At 41.5% G+C, this 14229-nt stretch overlaps 1 protein-coding gene across 10 annotated transcripts in view; it reads left to right on the forward strand.

Moving 5' to 3' along the window:
- CFAP70 (cilia and flagella associated protein 70) overlaps positions 1–14229 on the forward strand; it is a 115228-nt gene that overhangs the window by 30890 nt on the left and 70109 nt on the right. The gene's annotated exons all lie outside the window — the stretch shown is intronic.

The raw sequence follows: 14229 nt of genomic DNA on the forward strand, positions 1-14229 counted from the left end.
ATGAATCTCAAATGCATTATGCCAAATAGAAGAAGCTAGACAAAAGGGAGAAAAGAGAGTACTTTTTTTTTTTTTTTTAAGAGATGTGGGTCTCGCTTTGGAGTGCAGTGGTGCAATCATAGCTCACTACTGCCTCAAATTCCTGGGCTCAAGGGATCCTCCTGCCTCAGCCTTTTGAATAGCTGGGACTACAGATGTGCACCACTGTGGCTGGCTATTTAAAAAAAATTTTTTGGCCTGGCGCGGTGGCTCACGCCTGTAATCCTAGCACTTTGGGAGGCCGAGGTGGGCGGATCACAAGGTCAGGAGATCGAGACCACGGTGAAACACCGTCTCTACTAAAAATACAAAAAATTAGCCGGGCGCGGTAGTGGGCGCCTGTAGTCCCAGCTACTCAGGAGGCTGAGGCAGGAGAATGGCGTGAATCCGGGAGGCGGAGCTTGCAGTGAGCCGAGATCGCGCCACTGCACTCCAGCCTGGGGGACACAGCAAGACTCCGTCTCAAAAAAAAAAAAAAAAAATTTTTATATAGAGACAGGGTCTTGAAAAGTTCATTCTATATAATTACATTTATATGCAATTCTGGGAAAGTAATTTATCTATATTGATAAAAAGCAGATTATGGTTACCTGGGAACAGGGATAGAAGGAGAGATGGATTACAAAGGAATGAAAGGAAAATATTAGGGATATGGAAATGATGGTTATCTTGATTGTGGTGATGGTTTCATAGGTATACACATATGTCAAAATTGATGAAATTATATACTTTAAATATGTATGGTTTATTTTTATTGTACTTAAATTTTACCTCAATAAATTTGGGTATAAAACTTTTAGCATAGGCCGGGCACGGTGGCTCATGCCTGTAATCCCAGCACTTTGGGAGGCTGAGGTGGGTGGATCACGAGGTCAGGAGATCGAGACCATCCTGGCTAACACGGTGAAACCCCATCTCTACTAAAAATCCAAAAAATTAGCCGGGTGTGGTGGCAGGCACCTGTAGTCCTAGCCACTCTGGAGGCTGAGGCAGGAGAATGGCGTGAAAATGGGAGGCGGAGCTTGCAGTGAGCCGAGATTGCTCCAGTGCACTGGGCGACAGAGCGAGACTCCGTCTCAAAAAAAAAAAAAAAACTTTTAGCATTATAAGTGTGACTGGGTGTGATGGCTCACACCTATAATCCCAGCACTGTAGGGGGCTGAGGCAGGCAGCTGAGAGTTGGAGACCAGCCTGGCCAACGTGGCTAAAACCCGTCTCTACTAAAAATACAAAAATTTGCAGAGTGTGGTGGCTGGAGCTGCCTGTAATCCCAGCCACTCGGAAGGCTGAGGCAGGAAAATTGCATGAACCTCGGAGGCGGAGGTTACAGTGAGCCCAAATTGCACCACTGCACTCCAGCCTGGGCGACAGAGCAAGACTCTGTCTTAAAAATATATATATAAGAAAAAGAAAAAAAAAAGTCTATTGTTGTTAAATATGGAAAAACTGAAATCCATGTGGTAATTAATGAACTAGAATATGTTTTTTTTCCATTACTAGGTGTAAAAATGTTAAAATCATATATTCAAGCAAGAAGTCAGTTTTATCATGTTGCTTCCTAAGAGAAAATGAGGCTTTGTAAAACACAACAATAACAAAAGTGTATTATTATGTCACTGTTATTGGGACAGCTATTTTTCAATAATAAATTTATGAAAACCCCGTCATCTAGTTGTACACTAACTGAGTAATAAACTGTTTCTACATCAGTATCTTTTGAACTAGAAGCCACATTTATAGGAATTTATTTATTTCTCATTTTTATTTTTTGAGATGGAGTCTCGCTCTGTTGCCCAAGCTAGAGTGCAATGGCGCGATCTCGGCTCACTGCAACCTCCGCCTCCTAGGTTCAAGCAATTCTCCTGTCTCAGCTTCCCAAGTAGCTGGGATTACAGGTGCACGCTAATATGCCCGGCTAATTTTTTGTATTTTTAGTAGAAACGGGGTTTCACCATGTTAGACAGGCTGGTCTCGAACTCCTGACCTCAGGTGATCCACCCACCTTGGCCTCCCAAAGTGCTGGGATTACAGGCATGAGCCACTGTGCCCGGCCAGAAATTTATTTTAAGGACATAATTTAATAGGTTCAAACATCTCATATTCATGAAAACTTTTTGAAACCTATAATAGCAAAAACTAAAAATGAGATTAAATGTTTACTAATAGAGGAATGTTTAGTAAATCATAGTAAATAAAAATGATGAAATATGTAGCCATTAAAAATATTAATACTTTATAGGCCACACTTATAATCCCAGCATTTTGGGAGGCCGAGGTCAAGAGCTTGAGACCATTCTGGCCAACATGGTGAAACCCTGTTTCTACTAAAAATACAAAAATTTGCTGGGCATGATGTGGTGCGCCTGTAGTCCCAGCTTCTCAGGAGGCTGAGGCAGGAGAATCGCTTGAACCTGGGAAGCAGAGGTTGCAGTGGGCCAAGATTGTGCCATTGCACTCCAGCCTGGAGACAGAGCGAGACTCCATCTCAAGAAAAAACAAAAAGGATAATTATTAATGCTTTATAGATAGTTAAATGGGAAAGAAGGCTGGGCATGGTGGCTCACACCTGTAATCCCAGAACTTCAGGAGGCTGAGGTAGGAGTATCACTTCAGCCCAGGAGTTCAAGACCAACCAGGACAAAATAGTGAGACCCCATCTCTAAAAAAAAAAAAATATTTTTTTAAATTAGCAGAACATGGTGGCACATTCCTGTAGTCCCAGCTACTCCAGAGGCTAAGGTAGGAAGATCGATTGAGCCGAGGAGGTCAAGGCTGCAGTGAGCTGTGATCGTGCTACTGTACTCTGCCTGAGTGACAGAGTGAGACCTTGTCTCAAAAAAAATTAAAAATAAAAAAATGGGAGAAAAGAATGCAAGTGTTGCATATAACATAGATCAAAATAAATTTCAAATGAATTTATTAAATAAAGTTAAATGTGAAGACTATAAAAATGAGTATTAAAAATATGAAGTAAGAGAAAACTTCCTAGGCTTGAAAGCAGTGAAAAGTATGAAATAAAGTATTTTGTTTACCAAAAACGTCAAGTTTCTATATATAAAATAAACCTTCATAAATAAAATTACAATGTAACTGAAGAACTAGGGAAAATATTTGAATACACATCAGAAAGATAGCTACTGTTTCTGAAATACAGTAGTTTCCTGAAAGATAGCTACTATTCCTGAAATATAGTAGTTTTTTCAATCTAGAAGAATAACAAACTTTTTCTTAATGGGCAAGATACATGAAATAGCAGTTCACAAAAGAAGTGTCAGTGGCCAATAGATATAAGAAGAGACATCTGGCCTTATTTATTAAGGAATTATTAATTTAAATAACAATAGTTATCATTTTACTTGAAAAGTTCAACAATTCTTTAAAATATGATAATGCCCATTGGTGGCAAAGGTGTGATAATGTTATAGAACCAAACTGATGTTTGCTCACCTAGTACAGTAAAACCACATATATGCACCAAGGTTTGCAGTGATAGAAAGAAAGGCTTTCATTGCAGGGTGTCAAGCAAGGAGGACCAGGCAGCTAAATTATCAAATCCTGAGCTCCCTGATGGCTTGCAGGCAATGATTTTTTTTTTTTTTTTTTTTTTTTTGAGACGGAGTCTTGCTCTGTCACCCAGGCTGGAGTGCAGTGGCCGGATCTCAGCTCACTGCAAGCTCCGCCTCCCGGGTTTACGCCATTCTCCTGCCTCAGCCTCCCGAGTAGCTGGGACTACAGGCGCCCGCCACCTCGCCCGGCTAGTTTTTTTGTATTTTTTAGTAGAGACGGGGTTTCACCGTGTTAGCCGGGATCGTCTCTCGATCTCCTGGCCTCGTGATCCGCCCGTCTCGGCCTCCCAAAGTGCTGGCATTACAGGCTTGAGCCACCGGGCCCGGCCGCAGGCAATGATTTTTAAAGGCAGAGGTAAATTTCAGGAAAGCAGAAGCTACAGGCAAAGTCATAAATCAATATATGCAAGTTACACATTGGTTTAAGCTTAAAAGGGCAGGATATGTTGAGACAGGGGTAGGGAGGCTTGAGAGTGGTAGATAGATTCAAAGATTTTCTGATTTGCAGTTGTTAAGGAAGAGAGGCTTTGTTTAAAAATTTGGGGTCAGTAGAAAAATGTTAACTGGCTAGGGGGAGTGACTTTCTCCAAGCACCCCAGAAAGAAATTTAGAACAAAGGACCATATAGTTCAGTCTTCACTTCCCTCTTAGCTGGGGGCTGATCCATTAGCTGATCTGAGGGCCATCTGATCCTTTCAGTGGTTCCTTCAGTGGTTCTTTCTGAGGCTCAGAAAGACAACTCAGGGACATATGTTAAGACGTTATGTTTAGTTTCTATAAAGCAAACATCTTTTGAACTTCCTTGGCTATTGTTTTAGGCTACTATTACCTTCTTGTTTAAGTTACTTATTTATTTCTGGGGCTAGCTGGGTGCCTAGAATGTCTCTTGAAGGAACTTCAGAATTTTCCATTATTTCCATGCTTGGGGAGCACAGGCCTCTAAAAAGAGGATCCTTGCTCAATCTCAGTAAAACAACTTTCATTCACTGCTAGTAGGAGCTAGTAGGAGCGTAAACTGGTAAAAACTTTTTGCAAAAAAATTTATTGTCCATATGTATTCAAAAGCTTGAAATACTTATATCCTTTCCAATAGGACTTCTACTTCTAGGAAACTATTTCAAGGGAATAATTGGAAATGTATCCAAACCTTTCTATATGAAGATACTCTTGGTGAATCTGAGGGAAACAGTGAATCATAATAGAAAAGTTATGAGGTTTGATAACCCACTCAGGCACCCTAGAGTTTGAATTCTGGAACTGCCATTTACTAGCTGGATGACTTCAGGCAAGTGACTAAATTTGTCTCACATTTACTGTATTCATCAGTAAAATGGAGGCAATACTTGTTTCCTAGAATTGTTTTACCTATTAAATGAGATGAAATATATAAAGTACTAGGAATGTAGTTGGCACACAGAAAATTTTAGCTATCACTTTTATTATACACGTATGATAGGGGAATATTGTGCATATATTAAAAATTATCCTCATGAAAAATTTTAAAACATGAGAGAATGTAAATGATAGTCTGTTAAATGAAAGTCAAAATATAAATATATTCACATTTTTTTACAATAATTTTTAAAATATATAGAAAACATTGGAAAGGAAATATCTCTGGCTATGGCCAAGTGAGGAGGTTGACAAATCATCTCCCCACGAAAGCAACCATAAAGCTAGACAAATGGACAAAAAGTCATTTCACCATCCTTGAAATTGACCAAAAGCATCAACAAGCTGAGAAATACTAATGCATGAAAAACTAAGGAGTTTGAGGCCTTCTTGTCTGGGGCTGCTCTGCCTTCCCCACCCTTACCTTTAGCTCAAGAATGCATGAAAGAATTATCCATTGGGGGTGAGCTGAATGCCAAGTCCCATCCCTACTCTGTCTCATTACGATCATGATGGAAGGCAAAGGGGAAGCAGACATGTCACATAGTGAGAGAAATAGCATAAAAGAGAGGAGAGCGGTGCCAGATTATTTTTTAGCAAGCAGATCTCTTTGTAACTAACAGAGTGAGAACTCATTACTTCAAGAATAGCACCAAGCCATTTATGAGGGATCTACCCCACGACCCTAACACCTCCTACCACGCCCTACCTAGAACATTGGGGATCACATTTCTTTTCTTTTTTTCTTTCTTCCTTTTTTTTTGAGACATGGTCTTCTCACGCTGTCACCCACTGGAGGGGGATCACATTTTAACATGAGATTTCTAGAGGATAAAGAGCCAAACTACATCAAAATGGCAATCTTGGTGGAAGGCAACCAACAAATATGTAATAAGAGTCCCAACAGGGAAGAGTATAAAGACATAATGTCTGAAAATATCCCACATTTGATGAAAACATTAATTTACAGAACCAAGGAGTTTAGAAAATCCCAGTTAGGATCAGCACACAGAGACCCAAAATATACACATTATATATAGTCAAATGAAGGAGAGAGACAAAGAGAACATCACAAATGCAACAGGAGAAAAACAATTCATCACTTACAGGGGAGAATCAATATGGTTAACCGCTGATTTTTTCATCTGAAACAATGGAAACCAGAAGGCAGTAGAATAACATATGTGAAATTCTGAAAGAAAAACACACATACACAAAAACTACCAACCGAAAACAAGGGCAGGGCTGGGTGCGGTGGCTCATGCCTGTAATCCCAGCACTTTGGGAGGTAGAGGTGGGTGGATCACCTGAGGTCAGGTGTTTGAGACCAGCCTGGCCAACATGATGAGACCCTGTATCTACTAAAAATACAAAAGTTACCTGGGCATGGTGGTGTGCACCTGTAATCCCAGCTGCTCAAGAGGCTGAGGCGGGAGAACTCCTGAGGCAGGAGGTTATAGTGAGCCAAGATCACGCCACTGCACTCCAGCCTAGATGACAGAGTGAGACTCTGTCTCAGTAAAAGAAACAAAAACAACAAAGGCAAAATAAAGACATCCCCAGATAAATGCTGAAAGAATTTGTTGCTAGGAAACATGCCTTGCAGGAAATACTAAAGGAAGTCTTTCAGCTTGAAAGGAAGTGATACCAGTTGCTAACTTGAATCCATAAGAAGAAATGAGGAATACTTGAAATGGTTAAATATAAGTTAATATAAAGGAGTTTAGAAATAGATCTTTTTCATTTTTACTCTTAACTTCTTTAGAACACATGATTGGATAAAGTATTCGTTATATTGTTGGGTTAACATATAGATTTAATTTATATGATAATAGCATAAAGGAAGGAGGATAGAATGGAGCTATAGTGGAGCAAAGTTTCAGTATTTTACCAGAATTAAGATAGTATTGATGTGAAATAGATTGTGATTAGTTAGGATGTATGTTGTAATCCCTAAGTAACCACTAAGAAAATTGTGTGTGTATACATATACATATGCACATATATATGTGTGTATGTCCATACATATTATATATACATATATATTTGTCCCGACCCGCGGGCTCATCAATGTAGGCCCTAGAAGAGGGAGTGGGAACTTGGGGGAACAAGAGACACGAGAAATGGAGACAAGACAGTATCCTGATCAAGTCTCGTTTATTGGTGGCAGTGTAATGCCTTATATAGACCGGCAGGGGCGGAGGTTGGGCCAGGGCGATGATGGTGGCCCTGCGGTGGGCGTGGCCAGGTAGGTTTCGGTTTCTTCGGTCGGACGTCATGTTGCGCCTGCGCCGTCAGTTGGTAATTTTCCCGGGTGCGGGATGGCGCCTGCGCTGTAAGTTGATCATTTTCCCGGGCACGGGAAAATGGGTGATGAAGAACCAGAAAGAGCGCCATTTTGTATGAGATATCAGTACAGGGAAGAAGGTAAATCTAGGGAGGAGGTATAGAGTGGAAATGTATAGAGCTCAGGCGTCAATCGTCAGTTATTAATCGCTATGGCTGGGCCACGCAGCTCCGGACAGGTCCCCCTTTTTTATTATTTCATGATGAGAGATAACCCCTCGGGAACTGCGCCTGTCTTAGGTTGGGTCAACTCATCCCCACCTTTTAAGCCCGTCATGGGATTAGGCAGCAGCAAGGGCGGCCCTCCTGTCTTAGGCTCAGTTGGGGGTGGTGTCCTCTTACCCGTCATTGACTGTCCAGTTCAGCTCACAGGGGCGGTGGTCTTATAAAGGCAGATAAGACTCACCATGTTCAGACATCTCAAGGCGATGATAATGGACCTGTATAGGCTTGGCCTGGAAGGCCTCGATTTGTCTTCTGACGAATGCCAAAAGCTTATTAAGGATTATAGGCCCAAGAGTGAGAAAGAGTAGAAGGGTAAGTAAAGGACCCCAAAATGGTAGGAGATAAGGGAGAAGTCCGTGGAGTCCAGTCCAAAGCGGATTGGCAGCCAGGTCTTTTCTGCATTTTTCTAGCTCTTCTTGTAAGGTCTTTATTTTATCACTGACGATCCCGGATTTGTTAGCATAAAAACAGCATCTTTCCTGTAGAGCCAAACAGATCCCTCCCTGTTCTGCTGTTAGTAAGTCTAGACCTCTTCTATTTTGGAGAACTACTTCAGCTAATGAGTCTACCTGATCTTGTAGATCTTGTATAGTACTGGATAAGGTTTGTACATCGGAAATTAATTGATTGGATAATTTAGTATATTGGGTTAGTGAGACTCCTAGGCCTGTAGCTCCTGTTGTAAATGCAGTGGTGATTCCCAGTCCGGCCAACAAGGAATAAATTGTATGGCCCGCTTTGGTCTATATATAAAATGCTCAATAGCGGGGATGGGGATAGGTTCATCTCCAGGGATGATATCAATGTCGGGGAGAAGAGTGGCTAGAACACAAAGCCCTGTCCAATTTGTGGGTAGATAAGTATATGCCATGTTGTTTCCACAGAGGAAAACCGAGCCATTTATAGCACACAAGGGGCTGGTGACATTGATTATGGAGGTACAGTTGTTGAATACAACATAGCCTAGATCGATTTCTTCAGTGCTATTGTAAGACGGTGAAAAGAGGCAAGAAGAATTAGAAAACTTCATTGGTTGAACTAAGAGGGGAGAGATAATTGGACAGGAGTTATTGACCAAGGACTCACCCGAGTAATTGACATAGGATAATGAAAAGTTAGGTATAGCTAGAGGAGTAGGGGGACCCATTTTTAGACAAAGCCAACAATCGTGGGCAAGGCTTGTATTGGACATTTGGAGTAAGTTGTAAGTGGCATTAAGGATATCAAAAGTTTGAGCATCGATCATAAGGTTATCTCTAACTTTAGGCAGGGCCAAAGGGTGATATTGAAGTTCAGGATACAGGGCTTTATGAATTTCTTCTAGTTTTTTTCTGAACAGTTTTAATTCTTGCGGTGTCTAATGGACCTCCCCCATCAGAGATGTGGATAGGGGCTGTAGTGCTCCAGCAAACAGGCTGTCCTTTTTGGCCGTTACAAGGAGATTGTACAAGTTTATTGGTGGATCCTAGTACTTGTACATCACTGGTACCTCCAGTTTGTGTTTTTAGTAACGTAGCCGTATAGTATGTTTTATTGCCTGATTTGCATTGTTGATATGAGGTGTAGCAAGAACTATGTACAGAGGACTGGAAAGAACTACAGGGGCATTCTTGGAGCGGCCCGCTAGGGGAGGTGTCTCTTGGGGTTGACTTACATTTCCATAGCTGGTTTGGCATTAAGTAAGCTGTCTTGCCCGAGCAAGTCACTTGGAAGATTCTGTCTGATGGAGGTTCAGATACTTGTCCCCCACTGCAGTCACAAGGCTGGCCGTGTTGCTTTCGTATTAGTTCTATTGCTTTACGAGGGTCATCAAAACCTGCATAGACTGTCACTATGTTATATAAAATGATTATTTTCCAAAAGAATCTCATGTTGGGCTTCATTTTCTGAAAAACAAAAGGGAAGAAACTTCTCAGGGAGGATTGTTTTCCCTGGATTGACAATGGTTATGATTCATTTGTCTTACCAATCTTTCGGGCAGCCATCTGGCTGCATCATTTTTTTGTGAGAAAATACATACTGAGCCTCTTCCCCAAACTAAAACTGGGTCAGGGCCATGCCATGAATTATCAAGTGGATCTTTCCATTTAACCATTGCAAACTGTTTTTGAGATTCAGGATGCCAGAAACGGTCGGCAGCAGATTTTCCGTGACTGTCCAAATTTTAAAAATTAAGGATAAAGAGGGCATGATTAAGTATGTTTCTGGGGGTACCCTTCACGGGGTACCAGCTCCCCCCTTTTATTTTTTCGATAGTAGTTTTTAATGACAGATGGGCCCTTTCTACTATACCTTGTCCTTGGGGATTGTAGGGAATGCCTGTGATATGTTTAATTTGTAGGGTGCTGCAGAATTGTAAGAAAGTTTTGGCTATGTAACCAGGACCGTTATCTGTCTTAATTTGTTTGGGTATACCTAAGATGGAAAAGCAATGTAATAAATGAGTTATGACATGTTTGGTGGCCTCTCCTGTCTGGAGAGTTGCAATAATGAACCCACTATAGGTGTCTATGCATACATGAATATATTTTAGTTGGCCAAATTCTGAGTGATGTGTAACGTCCATTTGCCAAATTTCGTTGGGGATGAGTCCTCGAGGGTTAACTCCTAGATGAGGAACGGGTAAATAAGTTATGCAGTTGGCACATTGTTTAACTATTTGTCGGGCTTGTTCTCTAGTAATTTTAAACATAAGTCTTAAGGTCTGGGTGTTTAAATGATGTAGGGCATGTGCTTTTTGTGCTTGTTGTAAATTGTCTGTAGTGACTGTGGCTATGGTTTTTGTTGCCATGTCAGCTGTTGAATTACCTTGTGCTAAAGGTCCCGGTAATCCTGAATGTGCTCTAATATGTCCAAGGAAAAAGGGAGTAGTCCTTTTTTGAATAAGTTGTTGACATTGTAGAAATAGGTTAGCTGTGTCTGAAATATGTTTAATTTGAGGCACGGTCTCTAAGAGGGGTATTGAATGAGCCAGGTAGGCGCTGTCTGTGTAAATATTAAGTGGCTGACAAGGGAAAGCTGATAATGCTGCAATTATGGCTTGTAATTCGACTAGCTGAGCTGATGTATAAGTGGTTTGGAATTTGACAATTGTATTATTGTAGGTGTAAGCAGCGAGTCCTGTGGAAGATCCATCAGTGAAAATTAGTAATGCGTCATTGAGAGGTTCCTTACTGGTAATATGAGGAAATACAAACGCATGAAGTTTGCAAAATTGAATGAGTTTGTTAGGTGGGTAATGGTTGTCAATTGTGCCAGTGTAAGAAGCGCAAGCAATTGGCCAGGCTTCTGTATTTTGTAACAGCCAATGGATGTGTGATTGAGTGTAGGGCTGTATAATGGTAGAGGGTTCTATTCCAAAGTATTTTCTACTGTTTTCTCTTCCCAAGATAATTAGATCAGCTATGGCATCATAATAAGGCAACAAAACCTTTTTGGGGGAGGAGGGCAGGTGTACCCACATAATGGGATTGTTTTGCCAGAATAAACCAGTAGGGGTTATTGCTGTGTTAAAAATAATGAATATGGCCGGGCGCGGTGGCTCACGCCTGTAATCCCAGCGCTTTCGGAGGCCGAGGCGGGCGGATCACAAGGTCAGGAGATCGAGACCACGGTGAAACCCCGTCTCTACTAAAAATACAAAAAATTAGCCGGGCGCGGTTGTGGGCGCCTGTAGTCCCAGCTACTCGGGAGGCTGAGGCGGGAGAATGGCGTGAACCCGGGAGGCGGAGCTTGCAGTGAGCCGAGATCGCGCCACTGCACTCCAGCCTGGGCGACAGAGCGAGACTCCGTCTCAAAAAAAAAAAAAAAAAAAAAAATGAATATTAATGGCTGAGAATAATCAATACTGGTAACAAATTGTGTTGTAATGGCATTTTCTACCCGTTGGAGTGCCGTTAATGCTTCTTTTGAAATGGACCTGGGGGATTTCGGATTAGAGTCTCCTTTTAATATATCGAAAAGAGGTTTTAACTCTCCTGTGGTAAGTTTTAAGTAGGGTCGAAGCCAATTTATGTCTCCCAGTAATTTTTGGAAATCATTTAAAGTTTTTAGATGGTCACGACGTATAACGGCCTTTTGATTAATGATTTTGGGTCCATTAATTTGAAAACCAAGATAGGTATATGGATTTTGTAGTTGTATTTTTTCTGGGGCTATTTGCAGTCCGGCTGTTGTCAACTCTTGTTTGAGTTGGGCAAAGCACTGTAAGACTTGTTCACCAATCTCTCCTGCTATTAAAATATCATCCATATAATGTATAATATACATTTGTGTCCATATTTTTCTGACTGGTTCTATAGCAGCGGCTACATATTTTTGACACAAGGTAGGACTATTGGCCATACCCTGAGGTAAGACTTTCCATTGGTAACGTTTCATTGGTTGTTTAAAATTTATAGATGGAAGACTAAAGGCAAACCTTGTCTGATCAGCAGGATGAAGGGGGATTGTAAAGAAGCAATCTTTAAGGTCAATAATGATTTTAAAATATTTTTGAGGAATCGCAACTGGTAAGGGCAGTCCCGGTTGTAAGGCACCCATAAGGACCATAGTGATATTTACTGCTCTTAAATCTTGTAAGAGTCTCCATTTGCCAGACTTTTTCTTAATGACAAAGATAGGTGTATTCCAAGGGGAATTACTTTCTGTAATATGTCCTGCTAGCAGTTGTTCCTGCACTAACTGTTGGGCAGCCCTTAGCTTATCATTAAGTAAAGGCCACTGATCTACCCAAACGGGCTCATCTGACTTCCAAGTAATGGGGTCAGCGCACTTTTGGGGTGCAGGTATGTCAGTGGCCTGGGCTAAAAATTTACAAACCCTTTTTTATCAAGTTGTCCTGAGACCGGCATAGGCTGTGGAATACCGTTTTCCTTTTTTCCAAGACCTTTACCAGGGGTGTATCCCTGAGTTAGCATTTGTGCAGTAACTATATCATTTGGGCTGCACATTATAATTTTCATTTGCGAGAGCAGGTCTCGTCCCCAAAGATTAACAGGTAAGTGAGGGATGATAAATGGCTTAATGAGGCCTGAATTGTTTTCTTTATCTGTCCATGTTAGGTATTTAGAACTTTGTTTAGGATTACTGCTTTGTCCAATTCCTCTCAGGTGAGTTAAAGTCTCTGTGGTAGGCCAATGAGAGGGCCAATCTTCTTGTTTAATGATGGTTACATCGGCCCCTGTGTCTATTAGCCCAGTAAATGCCTTACCATCTAACCATAAGGTTAGAGAGGGTTTTTGATTTGTAATTGGTTGCACCCAATATATATCTGATGATCCAAAACCTTTTGTATTCCTGTTGGAGTGTTGGATATTATTATCTGTTTTAACTAAGGGTAGCAAAACTAACTGTGCTATTCTAACCCCTTGAGGGACAGTAATAATGTTGTTAATAGCTCTGGCCATAATTTTAATTTCTCCTTCATAATCATTATCGATAACTCCAGGGAGGACTTGTAAACCTTTCATGGTGACACTACTTCTTCCCAAGAGTAGCCCAAAAGTGTCAGGTGGTAAAGGCCCATATATTCCTGTATTTAAGGTTTGTGGTCCCATCTCAGGTGTTAATACTGTGTGGGAGGTGGAACTGAGGTCCAGTCCTGCACTTCCTGGGGTTGCTCTACTAAGTTTTGAAATGGATTGTTGCTGCTGGCTGGAACAAAGCTGACTGCCCCATATGCTTGTTTTGGGGCCTGGGGCTGGCCCCTCACCCCATTTCCCTGCTGAGATGGTAAAGGATTTCCTTGACTATCAGTTTTAGATTTACATTCGTTGGCCCAGTGCCTTCCTCTTTTACACCTTGGGCAAAGGCCTGGAATTTTTGTTTCTGGATTTTTATTTTGGTTTTCATGGCAACCTTTTGCAAAGTGTCCTTTTTTACCGCATTTAAAGCATCCCCCTTTATCTTTACCTTTGTTATTGAGGAAGTCTCTTACTGTTTGACCGCTAAAGGCGGCGGCCATTGCTAGACCCTGTTGATATGAGGGCCCAATATCTGAACAAAGGCGAATATATCCTGTTAAATCTGTTTTCTTTCGATAAGGTCTGATTGCCGCTTGGCAGGCGGGGTTGGCGTTTTCATATGCCAACTGTTTAACATAATCTACACCCGTTTCTGCATTTCCAAAAATTCTACCTGCCGTGGTCATGAGTCTATGTACAAAATCTGAGAATGGCTCATCTGGTCCTTGTTTGACTGCCGTGAGTGAGGCCCCTGGGTCTCCTTTAACAGGGAGTTTCCTCCAGGCTTTTGTAGCGGCTGCCTGGATTTGTGAAAACAAGCCAGGATCATATTGCATTTGGGCCTGAGTGTCTGCATAGTTACCTGAACCAGTTAGCATATCAAAATCCCAGCCGTTTCCTGCCTGTTGGTTTCTTTTAGCTGTGTCCCTACAATTTTCAAAAAACTCTGACTTCCAAATTAAATGATCTCCCCCAGAGAGAACTGCCCTAACTAAGGTATTCCAATCTGTAGGGGTGAGCCAGTTATCAGCTACAGATTCCACTATTGCAAGAGTATATGGAGCAGTAGCCCCATATTGAGAAGCAGCAGTTTTTAACTCTTTTATGATAGTGAAATCAAACCCAGTATGATGTCTCCAAGCTTGTCCTTGCCCATCTGTGGTTTCAGTAACTGGGAAGATGTCTTTGGGGGAGGA

Source organism: Macaca mulatta, chromosome 9 (genome assembly GCF_049350105.2).
Source record: "Macaca mulatta isolate MMU2019108-1 chromosome 9, T2T-MMU8v2.0, whole genome shotgun sequence".
Taxonomy (NCBI): Eukaryota; Metazoa; Chordata; class Mammalia; order Primates; family Cercopithecidae; genus Macaca; species Macaca mulatta.